Source organism: Crassostrea angulata, chromosome 4 (genome assembly GCF_025612915.1).
Source record: "Crassostrea angulata isolate pt1a10 chromosome 4, ASM2561291v2, whole genome shotgun sequence".
Lineage (NCBI taxonomy): Eukaryota > Metazoa > Mollusca > Bivalvia > Ostreida > Ostreidae > Magallana > Magallana angulata.
Genome location: NC_069114.1, coordinates 15,473,856 through 15,489,794, shown reverse-complemented (window position 1 = coordinate 15,489,794; position 15,939 = coordinate 15,473,856). Strand labels below are relative to the sequence as shown.

At 31.6% G+C, this 15,939-nt stretch overlaps 1 long non-coding RNA gene across 1 annotated transcript; it reads left to right on the top strand.

The window, feature by feature from the left end:
* Positions 1-2,432: 2,432 nt before the first annotated feature.
* On the top strand, positions 2,433-15,105 carry LOC128180127 (uncharacterized). The gene is made up of 3 exons (XR_008243188.1): positions 2,433-2,877; positions 9,214-9,661; positions 13,198-15,105. It is a non-coding gene; the product is annotated as an uncharacterized LOC128180127 (long non-coding RNA).
* The last annotated feature ends 834 nt before the right edge of the window (positions 15,106-15,939 follow it).

Sequence of the window (15,939 nt, the reverse complement as noted above, 5' to 3'; positions counted from 1 at the left end):
AGAAGGTCGGTAAAATGTGAATGTGCGTTTCCCGGTCACACAGTTTTATCGGACGCCATAACACACACTTGTTGTTTTCGATGCGCGCGCATCTTGGCGGCGGAAGTGATGATCAATCAAGATCTCTGGAGGTCGTAGTAAGTATTTACAATATGTTTATATAATATAGATTGTTTTATCAATGGTTTAAGAAGCGAAAGTGATAATTAACAATAGTTAGAATATTCTTTAACATGTTTAGTTGTAATTCAAACGCGGGGGTGTTAAGGAAGCATATGGAATCTGAGTTACATGTAATTCCGTGAAATCACAAATCTTAGTTATTATGTACATATTCAAATATCTAAGCACCGAAACGGAGATCAAAAACAAATAAAAAATACTGAAGACAATTTTTTTCCAGAAATTAATTTGTATTACGTAGATTTACACATTGATGACGTCATGACTAAAAGTTGAATGTCGTGTGAATTTGATCGGAAAACATTGTAAACATATTCAAAATATAACTTATCTAAGAACTCTAATAAAGTATTGTGGTGTGATTTATTGAGAATTGAACATAAGAATACTAGTACTTGGGGAGATGTTAGTTTTATCAATCATTCGCTAAAAGGTATGTAAATTTGCTTTTATTTCTCGGCCAGGCTTTCCTCTGTCGTAGTTTACGATATAAAAATCCGACTAGAACAACACTACCCCGTATATATTGAACTTGAAATTTTATACGTATCGTTAGTTTGATCAATGCTTAAATTGAAAATAGCTGCTAGAATCCCATGTTGTGTGTTGTTTTGATGCAATTTGCCGTTTTCCGTGCAAACTAAAAAAAGTTGGGAAGGTTTTTCGAGAACCGGATACATAACTTTTTGATAAGGAAGAACATAGAATTCTAGCAGGGGTTTTGATTAAACTAAGATGTTTTGCTTTCACTTGTTATGTTTATTTTATTTTTGAAACCGCGGGGTAGTGTTGTTCTATCTCATTTTATGTTAAGGAATATACGTAAGCTATTTATAGTTGTCACGTGATAATGCACCAATGTGGCAGTTATGTACAACCCGATTTTATTGCACTGACATCTATTTTAAAGGATAATACTAAGTGTTTGATCTTATTCAAAATAATTATTAAATTTCACGATTTTGAATATAACAGTCAAAATAAGACGCTAAATTGCCCATATGCTTCCTTAACACCCCCGCGAACGTAAACAAATCCAAATGAAATGTTTTGAAACCTACATGTACATACTCTCTATGATTATATTGATCTATAGTTTCATTGTGCTTAGTCTATCGTTTAAAATCTTTTTATCCAGTTCAAATTCTTTATTCGATTAGATTAGTATATACCATACAAAGTATTTCTTTATTTTTTTAATTACAAAACACTAATTCCATAATTTCAGTTACAAAACGAGAGAAAATGTGCTGTTTGAAGGGCATGGTCATTACATTAGCCAAATATTTTCATATTTTGATGCTTAGAATACTTCTTTGAGGAGTTTTCATAGCCAGCAAACAATTGATTCATTCGTCGGATTATAAAGTGATAAAGAGCTCACAAATCCTAGTTATATAAACATATATAAAGCCATGATTTCGGTTACATATTAAACGCCGAGTTCAAAATGTAATTATTTTTTAAACAAATTCTAATGTATCAAACCCTGATAATTGTTAATTTGTGTTAAAAACGAAACAGCAAAGATAAAACAGAGTTAGAAACAGAATATTAACTGGATTATTTAACGAAAGTTCTGACATCTACCCTCCTGCCCCTCCCCCCTGAATAAATAAATAATAAAACACTATCATACTGTGACTGATATTGTACCAGAAAAGAATATACAAACATGTTCATTTATTTTAATATCATTAATAATTAATATAAAGGCATTAATATTTATTTGTTTTCAGAAACTATAGAATTTATCAATTATAGTGAAAAACATGTGCTTTTTTAAACTTTAGTTAGTATCATGAATTCTAACGCATCTCAAAGAAATATTGGTCATATAGAATCCTTAAAGCTGCTTTGTCCAATTTTTTGGTTTTTACAGTATCAAAAAATTTTCCATACAAACCAATTATCTTAGAAAGTTATGCACTTTCTCCTATTTATACCAGCAGAGTCGGTCTCCTTTCAAAGTTAGAAATATTCAAAGTAAAAAAATTAATTTCTTTTTGGGCAAATGAAAACACAAACCAAAATGCATCATGGGAATGTTTAGAAAACGGAACCGTTTAATTTACTAATTTCACAAACTAATTTCACAATATTTTTTAATATATGTAGATATATTTATATTCATTTATTTATTTAACATTTATCCTATTGTAGTTGTAAACTGTGGCTATCATTCATGTGCGTCGCGGATCTACAGTAAATCAGGGGTCCCCCCTCTACCTCTGGAAATTTCTGCATTTTAATTGAATTTTACTCTTTTACTCCCACTGCACAAAAAAAAAATTCTCTTACACCCCTGATTGTGGAAAAATGCGGGGTCCGTGCATGGCTCGATAGTTTGTCAGCCCGAATTTTCGCGAATCTTTTAACAAACATTCGTTTTAACATAATGCTATTAAGTAAAAGATTTACATCTATGTAAATGTCAAGATTTATATTGTGAATTAATGGCGAGTTGATTATTATATCAATCCCCATGTTTGTTTACATATCGGAAACATCCTTAGTACGAATTAATTTTTTTTCGTCAGAAACGCCGCCACTGTCCAGCGGGAGAGAAAACTGTCAGTTGACCATAGCATCAAAAGTTACTGTGGATTCTGGTTATTTTAAAAGTGAAAATCATGAAGAACTTTCGTGTATTATTTAGGGATGGAGGACGGGTACCATGTTTACATTCGCAACGTAAGTAGGTCAGACTCTGTCAGATTACAATATTCAGCTGTTACACATACTTGATACTATGATATATGTTAATCAGCTGTTCAAGTTCCTGCATTTTTTACTAGGGAATAACAGTTAATATAATATATTCCATGTTGAACTGTGCAAGACGAGCTTCTATACATGCATGATCTATGAGTAATGTAATTGCAGGTTTTGGTAAATGTGAAATCAAGAAATACCGGTAAACAGAATGAATTTAAACATTTTCCAATCATGATTTAACTTTATCCATTAACAGGTTAGCATATCTCAACCTTAAGGCTTAATATTTTAGACCTAAATCATATTTGATAGAAGATATCTGTGTAAAAAACATGATTTTTTATGCTTTGAACATGTTGAACAGCTGTTGAACATGGGTGAGGCAATTTATACATATACTGGCGTGTGACCAGTTCTCGCCGAGTACCATTTCTCACCAGTACATTGTGACGTCATTTTATCAACACATAAAATTATAGACGAAAAATGACGTCACAATGTACTGGCGAGAAATGGTACTCGACGAAAACTGGTTGCACGCCAGTACTTGTTTTAAAATGCTGTCAGATTTTCCTTCTTGGCAAGAGTCAATGATTAATTATGTCAGCTGCTCTCTAGACTGGTCACTTAAAGCCTGAACATTTTACAAACGCTCCCTTTTTTACCTGTACAAACTTCAAAATAATGCCGCTTGTCAATCAAGTTTGAAGCAGTCGCACCCATGAAGTTTGATTGCAGTGATCGTCCGAGCGTGATTTGGCCAGGTCCAGGTCCATGGATTTTTGTTTACTAGCAATTTACAACGTCATCTTTGACATCTTCCATCACATATTAATTTTTTACATAACTGGTATTATCATTGTTTAAAAAAAAATAATTATTCAGTAATTGAATGAAAATACAAAATTTATATTTGAATCATGTTGAATGTATATTACCTAATAAATTCCACAAAGATGAATGAGCAGCCCAAAACATATAAAGTTTCTTTTTTAAAACAAACTTATGAGCTATTAAAGCTGTATTTACTGGGAGCACACTCAACTGGTCACTCGAGTATCCAATGCAGAAAAAATGAAATTCAAATATCATTTGTTTAATTAAAGAAAGTAAACATATTCTAAAGCAACATTGTCTAATGATGTTGTCCATACTTAACACCTCTGACATATATACATTTATATACATATATAGCATTCCTTATTTCAACCTTTTTATATAAAATCTTGTTTCATTGGTAACAAATAAATTGGCGAACTAATTGTACCTAGCTGAAAGGTTTATATGATACAACTGTAACTAAAGATTTTTATAATGGCAAATGACTTGATCCCTATAAAATGATAAATGAACATTATATAGAGCCTGTTTGGGAGGGTAGCAGCAGAGAGAGAGAGATATTTAAATTATCTTAGTCAATGACCCAACTGTTATTATTAGTCAGCCCGCAGGCTGACTAATTAAGTTAGGATGAAACTTCAATTGCGCTTGCGTAAATTGGTATTCTGGGAAGGAATTATATAGACAGTTCGTGTTAGAGAAATTCGAAGAAGTTATGAAACTGGTCAGTTTCTAGGTCAAATTGCGCATCGGAAGACTGCCAATGGGAATTGTCTGCAGCCACAGTCCAGACTCCGTGTACCGTATATCTTCCCAATCTCTTAGTGAGATTGGAAAGTAAATATATTGGTAGTGGTTTGCGATGAGACTATGGAATTCATAGAGCTATGTTTGCAATGTGACAACTTTAAGCATTAAGTAGGTGCGCAGTCATACATTGCATTTTCACCACTACACGCTTATCTCCTCACCTACATGTACAGCCATATAAAAATAAAGGTGCAAACTAAAAGTGAACCCGCATATTATTATTGTTCTGGAAACTATCTATCTTGTATTTTAATAAATTGTGTATTCTCTTTGGACCCAAAAAATAAAAATTCCGCTTGTTGACTTTCTTAGCTATTTAAAAAGCTAACCTTGTTTCAGGATTAAATTATCCAATTTATACTACTGATAGTCATAAAGGTCTTTAAATTCTATTTGTTATTATAAAAATTCCATAGTTATAACTAGCATTTGGTATTTTCATTTTTCTGTGTTACTCATTTTTCATCTAACACTGTATTTTGTGCAGATATTGTAAAGGAATCATTAAAATGAATATAAAATGATTACAAAAAAGGTACGTAATTCTTACTCCAATTGGTCGTGTCACTGTCATTAAGAGTTTGTTAATTCCAAAACTAAATCATTTATTTATATCGCTTCCTTCTCCCAAAAAGGAGATTGTAGCATTTATATGCAAAGCCTTTTTTGAGTTTCTATGGAAATCCAAAACAGACAAAGTTAAAAGGTCTCTTATAACACAAGACTACTTGTCAGGTGGTATGAAAATGGTAGATGTTAGAAGTTTTATTACATCACTTAAATGTACATGGATTAAAAGGTTAACTTGCTTACATAAACCATGGATGGATATTTTCTATGCTCTCAATGGAGATGATATTTTACAGAAATTGTATGATTTTGGAGATAGTTTTGTGTTTGATTGTTTGTTAAAAGAAAATAACGCCTTTTGGAAAGATGTTTTGATTGCTTGGTCATGTTATATGAAATCTTTTACTTACTCTCCGCACTTTAAAAACAAATTTCATTATATTCCAGTGTGGTATAACTCTAATATAAAAGTTAACAACAAACCAGTTTTTTTAAATCCTGGTATGAAAAGGGAATAAAGGTTGTGCAAGATTTTTTTGATGATGATTGTAATCTTTTAGACTTTGGAGTTCTTAAAAACACATACAATCTATCTGATAGTTGTGTGATGCAATACAATAGCATTGTTACAGCTATTTCAAAATATTTGAAATCATTGTTAATAGATAGGTCTTCTTTCAAAAGACTTCCTAATCCATATGTACCTTTATTTTTTGAACCTCTCATATCTTCTGAAAAATGCTCAAAAATCTTTTATAATTTCTTGAATAAAAATGAGGCTATTCCAACCTCAATCAGCAAGTGGGAGGCAGAGCTTAGGCCATATGGAGTAGACACAATACCAGTGCAAGATGTTTTTAAAATTTGTTATAAAACCACTAGTGATTCTTCTGCCCAGTGGTTACAATTTCGAATCTTACATAGAATTGTTCCTGTTGGAAAATACCTTAAGAAAATTAACATTAAAACTTCTGATTGTTGTGGTTTTTGTATGGAAAATGTTGAAACAATAATACATGTTTTCATTGCTTGTGATAAAGTACAAACACTCTGGAGTGATTTAAGTCTTCATATATACAGAAAAACCTCTGAAAGAGTTGGTTTCAATGTTTCGAATGTTATTCTCGGTGATCTACCATTGTCAAACAATAACAGGGTTATAAACTTCATAATTCTATATGTTAAACAATATATTTTTATATCCTTAATGCAAAACAAAATGCCAAATTTTCTTGGATTACTCAGTCATTTAAGAATAAAATACCATGTAGAAAGATATGCTGCTATCCAAAATCAAAAGCTGCGCAATTTTGAAAAATTGTGGCTTACATGGAAAAACATTTTAGATTAGTTTATGATATTATGATTATTACTATTCGTATTATTATTTGTTATTTATTTTTTGGTTTTTTATTTTTTTTTTTGGTTTTTTCTCTTTTTTTGGAAGCAAAGTAACCATTTACCACTAATATTGAAAAATGTATGTAATTATACTTGTGTGTGAGTGAGTATGCATGTGTATAAAATTTATAAAAACTGAATTTAATAATGTCAACATTAGTACTAGTATGTATGGAACAAAAACAATAAATTATAAAAAAAAAAAAAGGTACGTAATTATATAAGACGTTCATAAGACGTTCATGTGATTTAAACAGTATATCATGTCCGACATCAAATCAGATGATCTCAGTTGGATGCTATTTCTAAACAATAAAATGTTTTCTTTGGTGCTGAGTCATGTGGATACAAAACCCGCAACGTTTTTTTTTACAAGATTAACAGACGGATAGTATTCACGCATAATAGATTCTGAATAGGATTATAACGCACGGTAGAACAGTATATACTCGCATGATACGATTGGATTGATTCATGATAGGAAAAGATAAAATTAATGATGTTCATAATTGCTTCAAATGCTCTTCACAATATACCTTATAATTACTGTACAGAATTTAATTTGCATTTATTGAGTTGTTAATCCTAGCTGCGTCATTTATAGAATATACAAACATAACAAGTTAAAATTTATTAAGGAAAAATATGAGCTTAAATGATCGATAATTTATCAATATTGTTAACATTGTTTTCATTACCAAACACCCCAGCCAATCACCGCAAACATATCTCATCTCGACATCAAATCACATGGAAAATAGCAGGTTTATTTAAGTAAACAACCTCCGATCCTCAGCAATATGTTCGATAACTCTTAATTATCCGGTTTTCTTTTATTTGTACCATAAATCTGACTTTTTTTTACATACAATGTTAATTAGTATTCTACTAGTGGGCTAGTATAACCATTAGTCACACAACTAAATGCTTCATGGCGTAGTGGATCCACGGAGCACTCCCACTAATATACATGTACATGCATGTTTGGTAAAGAGTTAGAGCCACTGATGCACCAGTACTTTTTTTTTAGCTCAACTTTTTTCTTTATTTTATTATATCCATCATACTAGGCAAATTTGCAATAACTTTGTAAAATGCATGGACACCATCTAAAAATTCATTTTATTTCATTTATAAAGGTTGATAGAAAAATATCATTGTTATGATATCAAAAAAAAATACTTTGAGGCTGACGATCTTAGAACCTTAAAATGAAACTCTTGATTTAAATAAGTATAAAATCGTTTATAAATACCTTCTTTTTGTAAAAAGAATGCATCAAATAACGATCGAATTGTATTACATACAAGTTAATGCTTACTGATCAGTTATACACTGCGTACGATTTAATATATTCAACCTATAGGTAAATATGTTACCTTGTTCCTAAGAACTTTGATTGCTAACATTAATCTTTCATTTCCATTGCTTAAAATGTGATTTACATGTAATATTTTATTTAATTTTAGTCTAAAGAATTTAGAAATTAGTATGATATAATGCTGGATTGTATATTGTATATTAATTGTTTGATAACTTATCGTATACGGCGCACTGAACGACTTGTAACTTCAAAGTAAAGTACTTGCATGTAAAATGGTACCAAAGGTTTAACGCGATCGGATAAATGGAAAAACTGTTAGAATTGAACAATATATAAACCTGCTAAGATTAACACACGATAGGATAGGATTAACGCACGATAGAAGGTTATATATACGAACTATACAATAGGATTGATAAACTGTACAGGATAGGATAAGACAGGATAGGATTGTAAAAAAATATGTTGCAGGTACTGTGTGAAAGTTATAACACAGCCTAGCATTGCTGATAAAAAACACAACTTGCCTTAGCATGTATTTTTTTTTCTGCAACGCTAGATACCTTCATAGCCAGAATGAAGCACCAAAGAAAGCAATAAATCGTTTAGATAAAATATACCTACAGTTGAACTTCGATATCTCAAACACTGAAATCTCAAATACAATTATGGATATGTCGAAGTGATTTGCAAATCACAACCACTTATTTTTTTAAGTGTGTTACCCTCGATATCTCGAATACTCGGATATCTCAAAGTTTTTAAACAGTCCCATCTAGTTAGAGATAACGAAGTGTGACTGCATTTACTTGCAATGAAAATTAAGGTAAAAAAGTTTATTGTCTCTTGAGACAGTAACTATATCCTGAGGTGAAGCCATGGGAAATAATTTCTGTCAAGGGGGACAATATTAACTCGCTATTGTCTGAATATAGTCGGTAAATACTGTAGATATCTTGTTATACATTGTACCAAAGAAAACTTTATTTGTCGGTGATGCAGATTTTCTTGATGGTAAACAAATTAGAGTCAATCATCAGACTTTGAATTTAACATAGCAACTGGGTTTACAACAGAGGTGTTCTGAGATTAAAAATGAGGGAAATCAAATGCTGCCAGTGAATGGTTTCTATGACTTTTCACAATGGGCAGATAGCAAAGAAACTATTTTACAGTTATTGAGTAGCATATGTTTATTTTTGTGATGCATGACACATGAATATATAAACACTTGATCCAGGGCATACTCACAGTACAGCCTATACATATTGCTTTTTGTTGGAGATCATTCATATAAAGTAATATAATTGTAAGTTTATTATTTAGAACCGAGTATTAAAAAAAACACTTTTCAATTTATTTTTTAGGAACATAAGCAGACCAGTCTATTTGTTTTCTGGGGGATATGACGATAGGACCATATCTATAGCTGTGTGATGGGAGGTGAATTTCATCATGACCTGATGATGGAAGAAGTATAATTGACAGAGTATCATGGAATCCTTGTAACCAACCTTTTCTTGTTGATGTGGATTTTTTAAATTAAGGAAACTGACTAAAAAATGACATGCTGAAGGATCAAGAAAATGATTCCAATAAAAGAACTAAAAAGCCATTTCACCAGTTAAAAGTGTGGATGATATTCAGTGTGTTCAAAAAGTTGAATATATATATACACAAAAATGCATTGATTAGGATGCAAATTTGATACAGATTTAAGAATCATACAGTGTCAAGATTCATCAATAGTGTGAAACAATTTATCAATAATATGGCAACATGAGACTAATATTGGATTAGACATCAACTTATGAGGTACGTATTTTATATATATATTTTAACGTGTTTAATATGCCATTTCAGTTAAATTGATCAAGGTAGCTAGCTTGCTTAATTGGTAACGTTACATTAATTTATTAAGATTTAATCTAAAAAGTACGTAGCAAATTCATACAGGTTCATTTTTGGTACACGCAATTATTTGCAAGTTGTATATTTAAGAAGTTTCTATCCCTGATATTAGTCTAAGATTGACAAATGGGCAAAAAAATATGTAATATACTTGATGAAAAATTATGATTTAAAAATTTTGATTACCTAATTCAGTAAATATGAACAAAAGTCACAATTTGCAGTTCACAAGCCTGCAGATACATGTACTTTAAAATGTTTAACCACTTTAACCACTGAGCTACATTGATGCACCAGCCAGGCTTGAATCCTGAATCTGAGCCATTACTAAGGTTTCAGATGCTGGATGAGGTTAAGGTTTGTAGAGCAGGTGTAAGTCTTTGGTGCAGGTGCCCTTTGATAGCCATTTCTAAGTTACTACTGGTTCTAACTTCACCACACTTGCATGGATGGTGTGTCTTATACATGTAATACTGATGCATCTGACAGGCTTGAATGCTGAATCTGAGCCTTAGTTTTGGATGCTGGAGGAGATTAATTTTTAATAGCTGGTTAAAGTTTTTGGATCAGGTGCCCTCTGATGATTTTATCTTAGTTATTACTGCTCCTAACTTCACCAAGCTTAAATCATATGGATGATGGGTCTTATGATACTGATGCACCTGACAGCCTTAAATGCTGAATCTGAGCCATATATAGAGGTTTCAGATGCAGGATGAGGTTTAGTTTTTGGAACAGATCACATGTTTTATAGATAATAGCTTGCATAGTTGATTTAACTATTAATATAAATGTATCGCAGAGGAAGCAGCCTTATCTCTATTATCAAGGATGCTGAAAAATATATCTTTGTAATTTATTACTGGTCCTAACTTCACCAAAATTGTATCGATGATGTGTCTTATGATGCTGATTCACCTGACAGGTTTGAATGCTGAATCTGAGCCATAGGTTTTAGATGTGAGATGAACATGATGAAGTTTAGTTTTTGGAACAGGTCACATGTTTTAGTTATAGATACATGTTAAAGCTTGCATAGTTGATTTAGCTATAATATAAATGAATCACAGAGGTAACTTCAGAGCCTGATCTCCATTATCAAAGATGCTTAAAAAAGCTCTTACCTCACTCAAACTGCTTGATGGATGTGTTTTCTGTTAAATGATATAGCATGATTCCTATGATATAGTATTGTATGATATGATACACAATTGTTTTATATGATACAATATTATATTATTTATTATATTGTAAAAAGTAATATGATACAATATGATATTGTATCAAATGTTTGTACATTATGATATGATATTGTATCATGATATCGTTATGTATAGTATTGTATGATATGATACAATATTTATATAATAGTGTTGTGTTGTGCATGTACTATGCCTAAATAGTAGTCTGACAGGGTTTGTTACAAAGTGCACTCGCCTCCGGCTCGTGCACTATGTATCAAACCCTGACTAGGGTACTATTTAGGCATAGTAACATGCACAACACAACACTATTGTTATTAATTATCATACCGAGTGTTGTATATGCTGACGTGCTTTGCTACAAGTAGCTGTGATGTTTGAGTGTTGTCCTGTCCCAAAAATAATCACCGGAAAAGCTAGCGTTTGTTCTTTCAAATTAATCAATTGATTTCAAATTCATTGATTATTTAATCAACAAGTTGTTGTACAATTAAAAAAATTCAACAAAGGATTATGTTCTTTTTAATTAAGAAACGAGAAACGTTTCATCTTACCGAGAAAACTCGAAATGTTTAGAAGACAAAATCTCATTGAATTTTGTTCTTGTACATTCTTTATCAAGCGTCATTCCAAAAAGCGTTTTTGTGATTCTCATGTTGAATTTCTTTCGAAATTGTTTAATCCATTTATTCAAAAGTTTATCAAAACTTATATAACTTATAAAATTATCGTCAATAATGAGATGTTTTTGGAAAGATTAATAATTTCAATTGCATGATGTCAATTGTAAGTTTCTACGTTTTATATATATAAATACCGTCAGATGCATCATCGGATGCTGTAGCATAACAGTACCGCGTTGGGCTTCAAGACGCAATGCTTTTAGTGGCAAGAGTTCGAAACCCGCTATTGTATCGGATATGATACAGTATTTTATAATTTGATATTGTATTATATAAATAGTGCCTGTTTGGGAGGGTAACAGTTAAAATTGACACCCCGAGAAAACCATTGTCAACCGACGCGAAGCGGAGGTTGACAATGGTTTTTGAGGGGTGTCAATTTCAACTGTTATCCTCCCAAACAGGCACTATTTATTTTGTTATACTGAATGTCTTAATTTTTAAGAAAATTTTACTGCTTGCATATAGGAATAACGTGAATTCTACAGCGAACCGTACGCGCATAATTTTCGCGCATGTAACAATTTTTAATGTTACCCGTTGCAAAGTGCGTTGCTAACGCTGAGGGTAATAGAAAATATTATGAACTGCGTCTTAACCAATCAGATTTCAGTATTTAACATGAAAGTATAACAATATATAATGAATTACTATGTCACATGATATGATATCATATGATATCATACAATATTGTATCAAATTATACATAAAGCTAGTATTGTGTATCAAATATGATACAATTACATACATGTACAATATAATACCATTCTATATTCTTTCTTTTATATTGTTCTTAATTTGATTCTAGAACTGATATTTTGTATACTGGTAAAAATTTGTATCGGAAATTTTTTTTAGTCGGTTAATATTTCAAAATAAACCTTGTATCTAGTGGTATTTTCAAATATATACCGTTGGTTCCTTATTAGTGCAAACCCCTCTTATTTTATGCGAGTACTTACATGTAATTCCATGATCTTGCAGTTGTGTATTTAATAGCTAGTGCAAAATAACTTCTATCCTAATTTCTTATAGTTCAAAACTCTCAGAAAATAATAGTGAGGTTTTAAAATCCGCTTTGGGTGCTTCTCATGTCATTTTATGTGAATATCAATTCCTTGTGTTTAATTACATGTAGGAATCTACAGTAAATTGATTAAAAAGATAACATCTGTCAGGTTTCCTACTTTGTGTTAGTTTCCGAATCCCTGAATTTATAATCTCACCATCTACAATTCTGCTGTTTGGGATACAACTACATGTATGTATACATACATCGATCTTACATGTATTTACATATAATTACATGTAAGAAAATGTGTCAATTATACTCAATGTTTAGCCAGTCTCAAAATTACACTGAAAACCTGAGTTCAGTTGCATGTACAAATGTTAAATACTCTTCTTCTTTTTTTACCCCTACAAGGCCTTTTATTTGTACATTGACTAAAACTAGAATTTTATTTTTTGATAGTTACATGTATTTGTTACTAGTTATTGTTTTAAAGTTGATGTAAAAATACTATGTTTAAATGTTTGTAATATTTCTTTTTAGGAAATCTCAAGAAAAGAGTTGGACATAATACCGAAGATATGAATGGAATACAAATTGAAAAGAATCACCATGACCCATACTAGATGCAACTTGCAGTTGAACACTTTCGTGCAGTTTATAATAACTGCATGCTTGATAAATTGGAATGATAAGTTTTCAGTCCATACATATAACTTAATTTAATTTTGGGAAATTTTATCGAAGCTGAATTTAAAATTGCATGTGAATGTTTATTTTTGTATGTAGTCAGTACATATTATATAATTGTGGAATCATCGTGGTTGTGGGGGACCAATGTTCATGCCTTTCGTGAGTAACCCTTGCACACAAATTTACATCCCCTTGAATGTATACACAAGCAAATATTTAGTATTTATTGATAAATAGAACTTGCTACTGAAGAAATTACCTCCCCATGAACTAGGAACAGTTTGGTAACCAATGGACATTGACCCCCACAAATAAAAATGATTCCACAGTACTACATGTACATAGAAATTATCATAATTAATTAAGCTTCTAAAAATGAACATGTCTGAAATATATTAATTATACCCCCGTTCCGAAGGAGAGGGGGTATACTGTTTTATGCTTGTGTGTCTGTCTGTCTGTCTGTCCGTCTGTCTGTCTGTCTGTCTGTCCGTCCGTAACAAAAATTTCTGTCGCATTTATCTCAGCAACTATTTATCGCAGATGCTTGAAATTTTAACACAGTGTTTGTTAAGGCATGCCATATCATGGGATTTATTTTTGTACCAATCGGACGTCAACTTCATGTTAAAAAACGACTTTGCTTATTTTTTAACCAAAATTTTCAAACAAATTTTTGTCAAAGATTTCTCAGCAACTGTTTATAGCAGATGCTTAAAATTTTTAAACAGTATTTGTATAGGCATGCTATAACGTGGGATGTATTTTTGTACCAATCAGACGTCAACTTCCTGTTTAATGAGTACTTTGGTTTTTTTTAGCCAAAATTTTCAAACATATTTCCGTCAAAGATTTCTCAGCAACTATTTATCGCAGATACTTGAAATTTCAACACACTATTTGTTTTGGCATGCCATATCGTGGGATGTATTTTTGTATCAATCGGACGTCAACTTCCTGTTAAATGACGACTTCGCTTATTTTTTAACCAAAATTTTCAAACAAATTTTCGTCAAAGATTTCTCAGAAACTGTCCTTAGCAGATGCTCGAAATTTTTAAACAGTATTTGTATAGGCATGCTTTATTGTGGGATGTATTTTTGTACCAATCGGGTGTCAACTTCCTGTTAAATAACGACTTTGTTTATTTTTAGCCAAAATTTTCAAAAAAAATTTCTTCAAAGATTTCTCAGCAACTATTTATCGCAGATGCTTGAAATTTTAACACACTATTTGTTTTGGCATGCCATATCGTGGGATATATTTTTGTATCAATCGGACGTCAACTTCCTGTTAAATAATGACTTTGTTTATTTTTTGCCAAAATTTTCAAACAAATTTTCGTCAAAGATTTCTCAGCAGCTATTTATCGCAGATGCTTGAAATTTTTACACAGTGTTTGTTAAGGCATGCCATATTGTGGGATATATTTCGGTACCAATCGGACGTCATCTTCCTGTTAAATGAGTACTATGTTTATTTTAGCCAAAATTTTCTAAACAAATTTTCCTCAAAGATTTCTCAGCAGCTATTTATCGCAGATGCTTGAAATTTTAACACACTATTTGTTTAGGCATGCCATATTGTAGGATATATTTCTGTACCAATCAGATGCCAGCTTTCTGTTTAATGTAGACTTTGCTTATTTTGCATATTCACATCAGAGCGGGGGTATCACTAGTGAGCATTGGCTCACAGATATCTTGTTTGAAATCATTTAAATTTTGTTTAAGAATGAATTTGTTACAGAGAATAAAAGCATGTAATCTAATAACAAGGTTCATTTTCATTGTATATTGGGCCACTTTTTTATTTGTTGTTTTTCAAGAACGACTGACCAAAATTTAAAAAAATACCACAATATGTATAAATTTGTATCAAAATGTGTCTTTAATGTTTATGTTTTTTGATCTACATACCAATTAAAAAAAAAAGGTCTTGAAAAACAACTAATAAAAAATAGCCTAAAGGGGTTGGATTGTGGGAGGACATTTAAGAGGGTTCGATGGTCATGGCCATTTTTGGACTCTATTAATCTTCTTTAGAAGGAGCTCTATAGTATCGATCAGACCCAACGTAACACCGGGTTAACTTTTGGGGTTTACTCTGGGTTTTCTTTTTGAAAATTTGGGTCCACTGTGGGGTTACTTTGGGTTTACTTGGAAATTGCTTTGAGGTCAACTACGCACTGAAGTGTGAAGCAGACCTGTCTTTTATCTTACTATCCTACTGTCTGTAATTCCTACCATATGTATATTTCGAATACACATTTAGCGTCTGCTTTCAGAGGTATACCTCTGACCGGGTTTACTCTCTGGGTTTCCTTGGGTTTACTCTGGGTCCACTCTAGTAAACCCAGGGTTTAGTTGGGGATTACTTTCTGTTAGGTTGGGTCTGATCGGTACTGTATAAACAATTTAAAGTCATCATGGCTTCTGTCTAATACATGTATAATTATATCCAACTTTTAAGGTACATGTATATGCGATTGGTAATCTGCTGACTAATAAGCCTTCTTAATTATAAATTGTAATTTGAATATTCATCTAAATGGCATGTATATGCAAACATCGAGTACTCTTCTGATTGCAT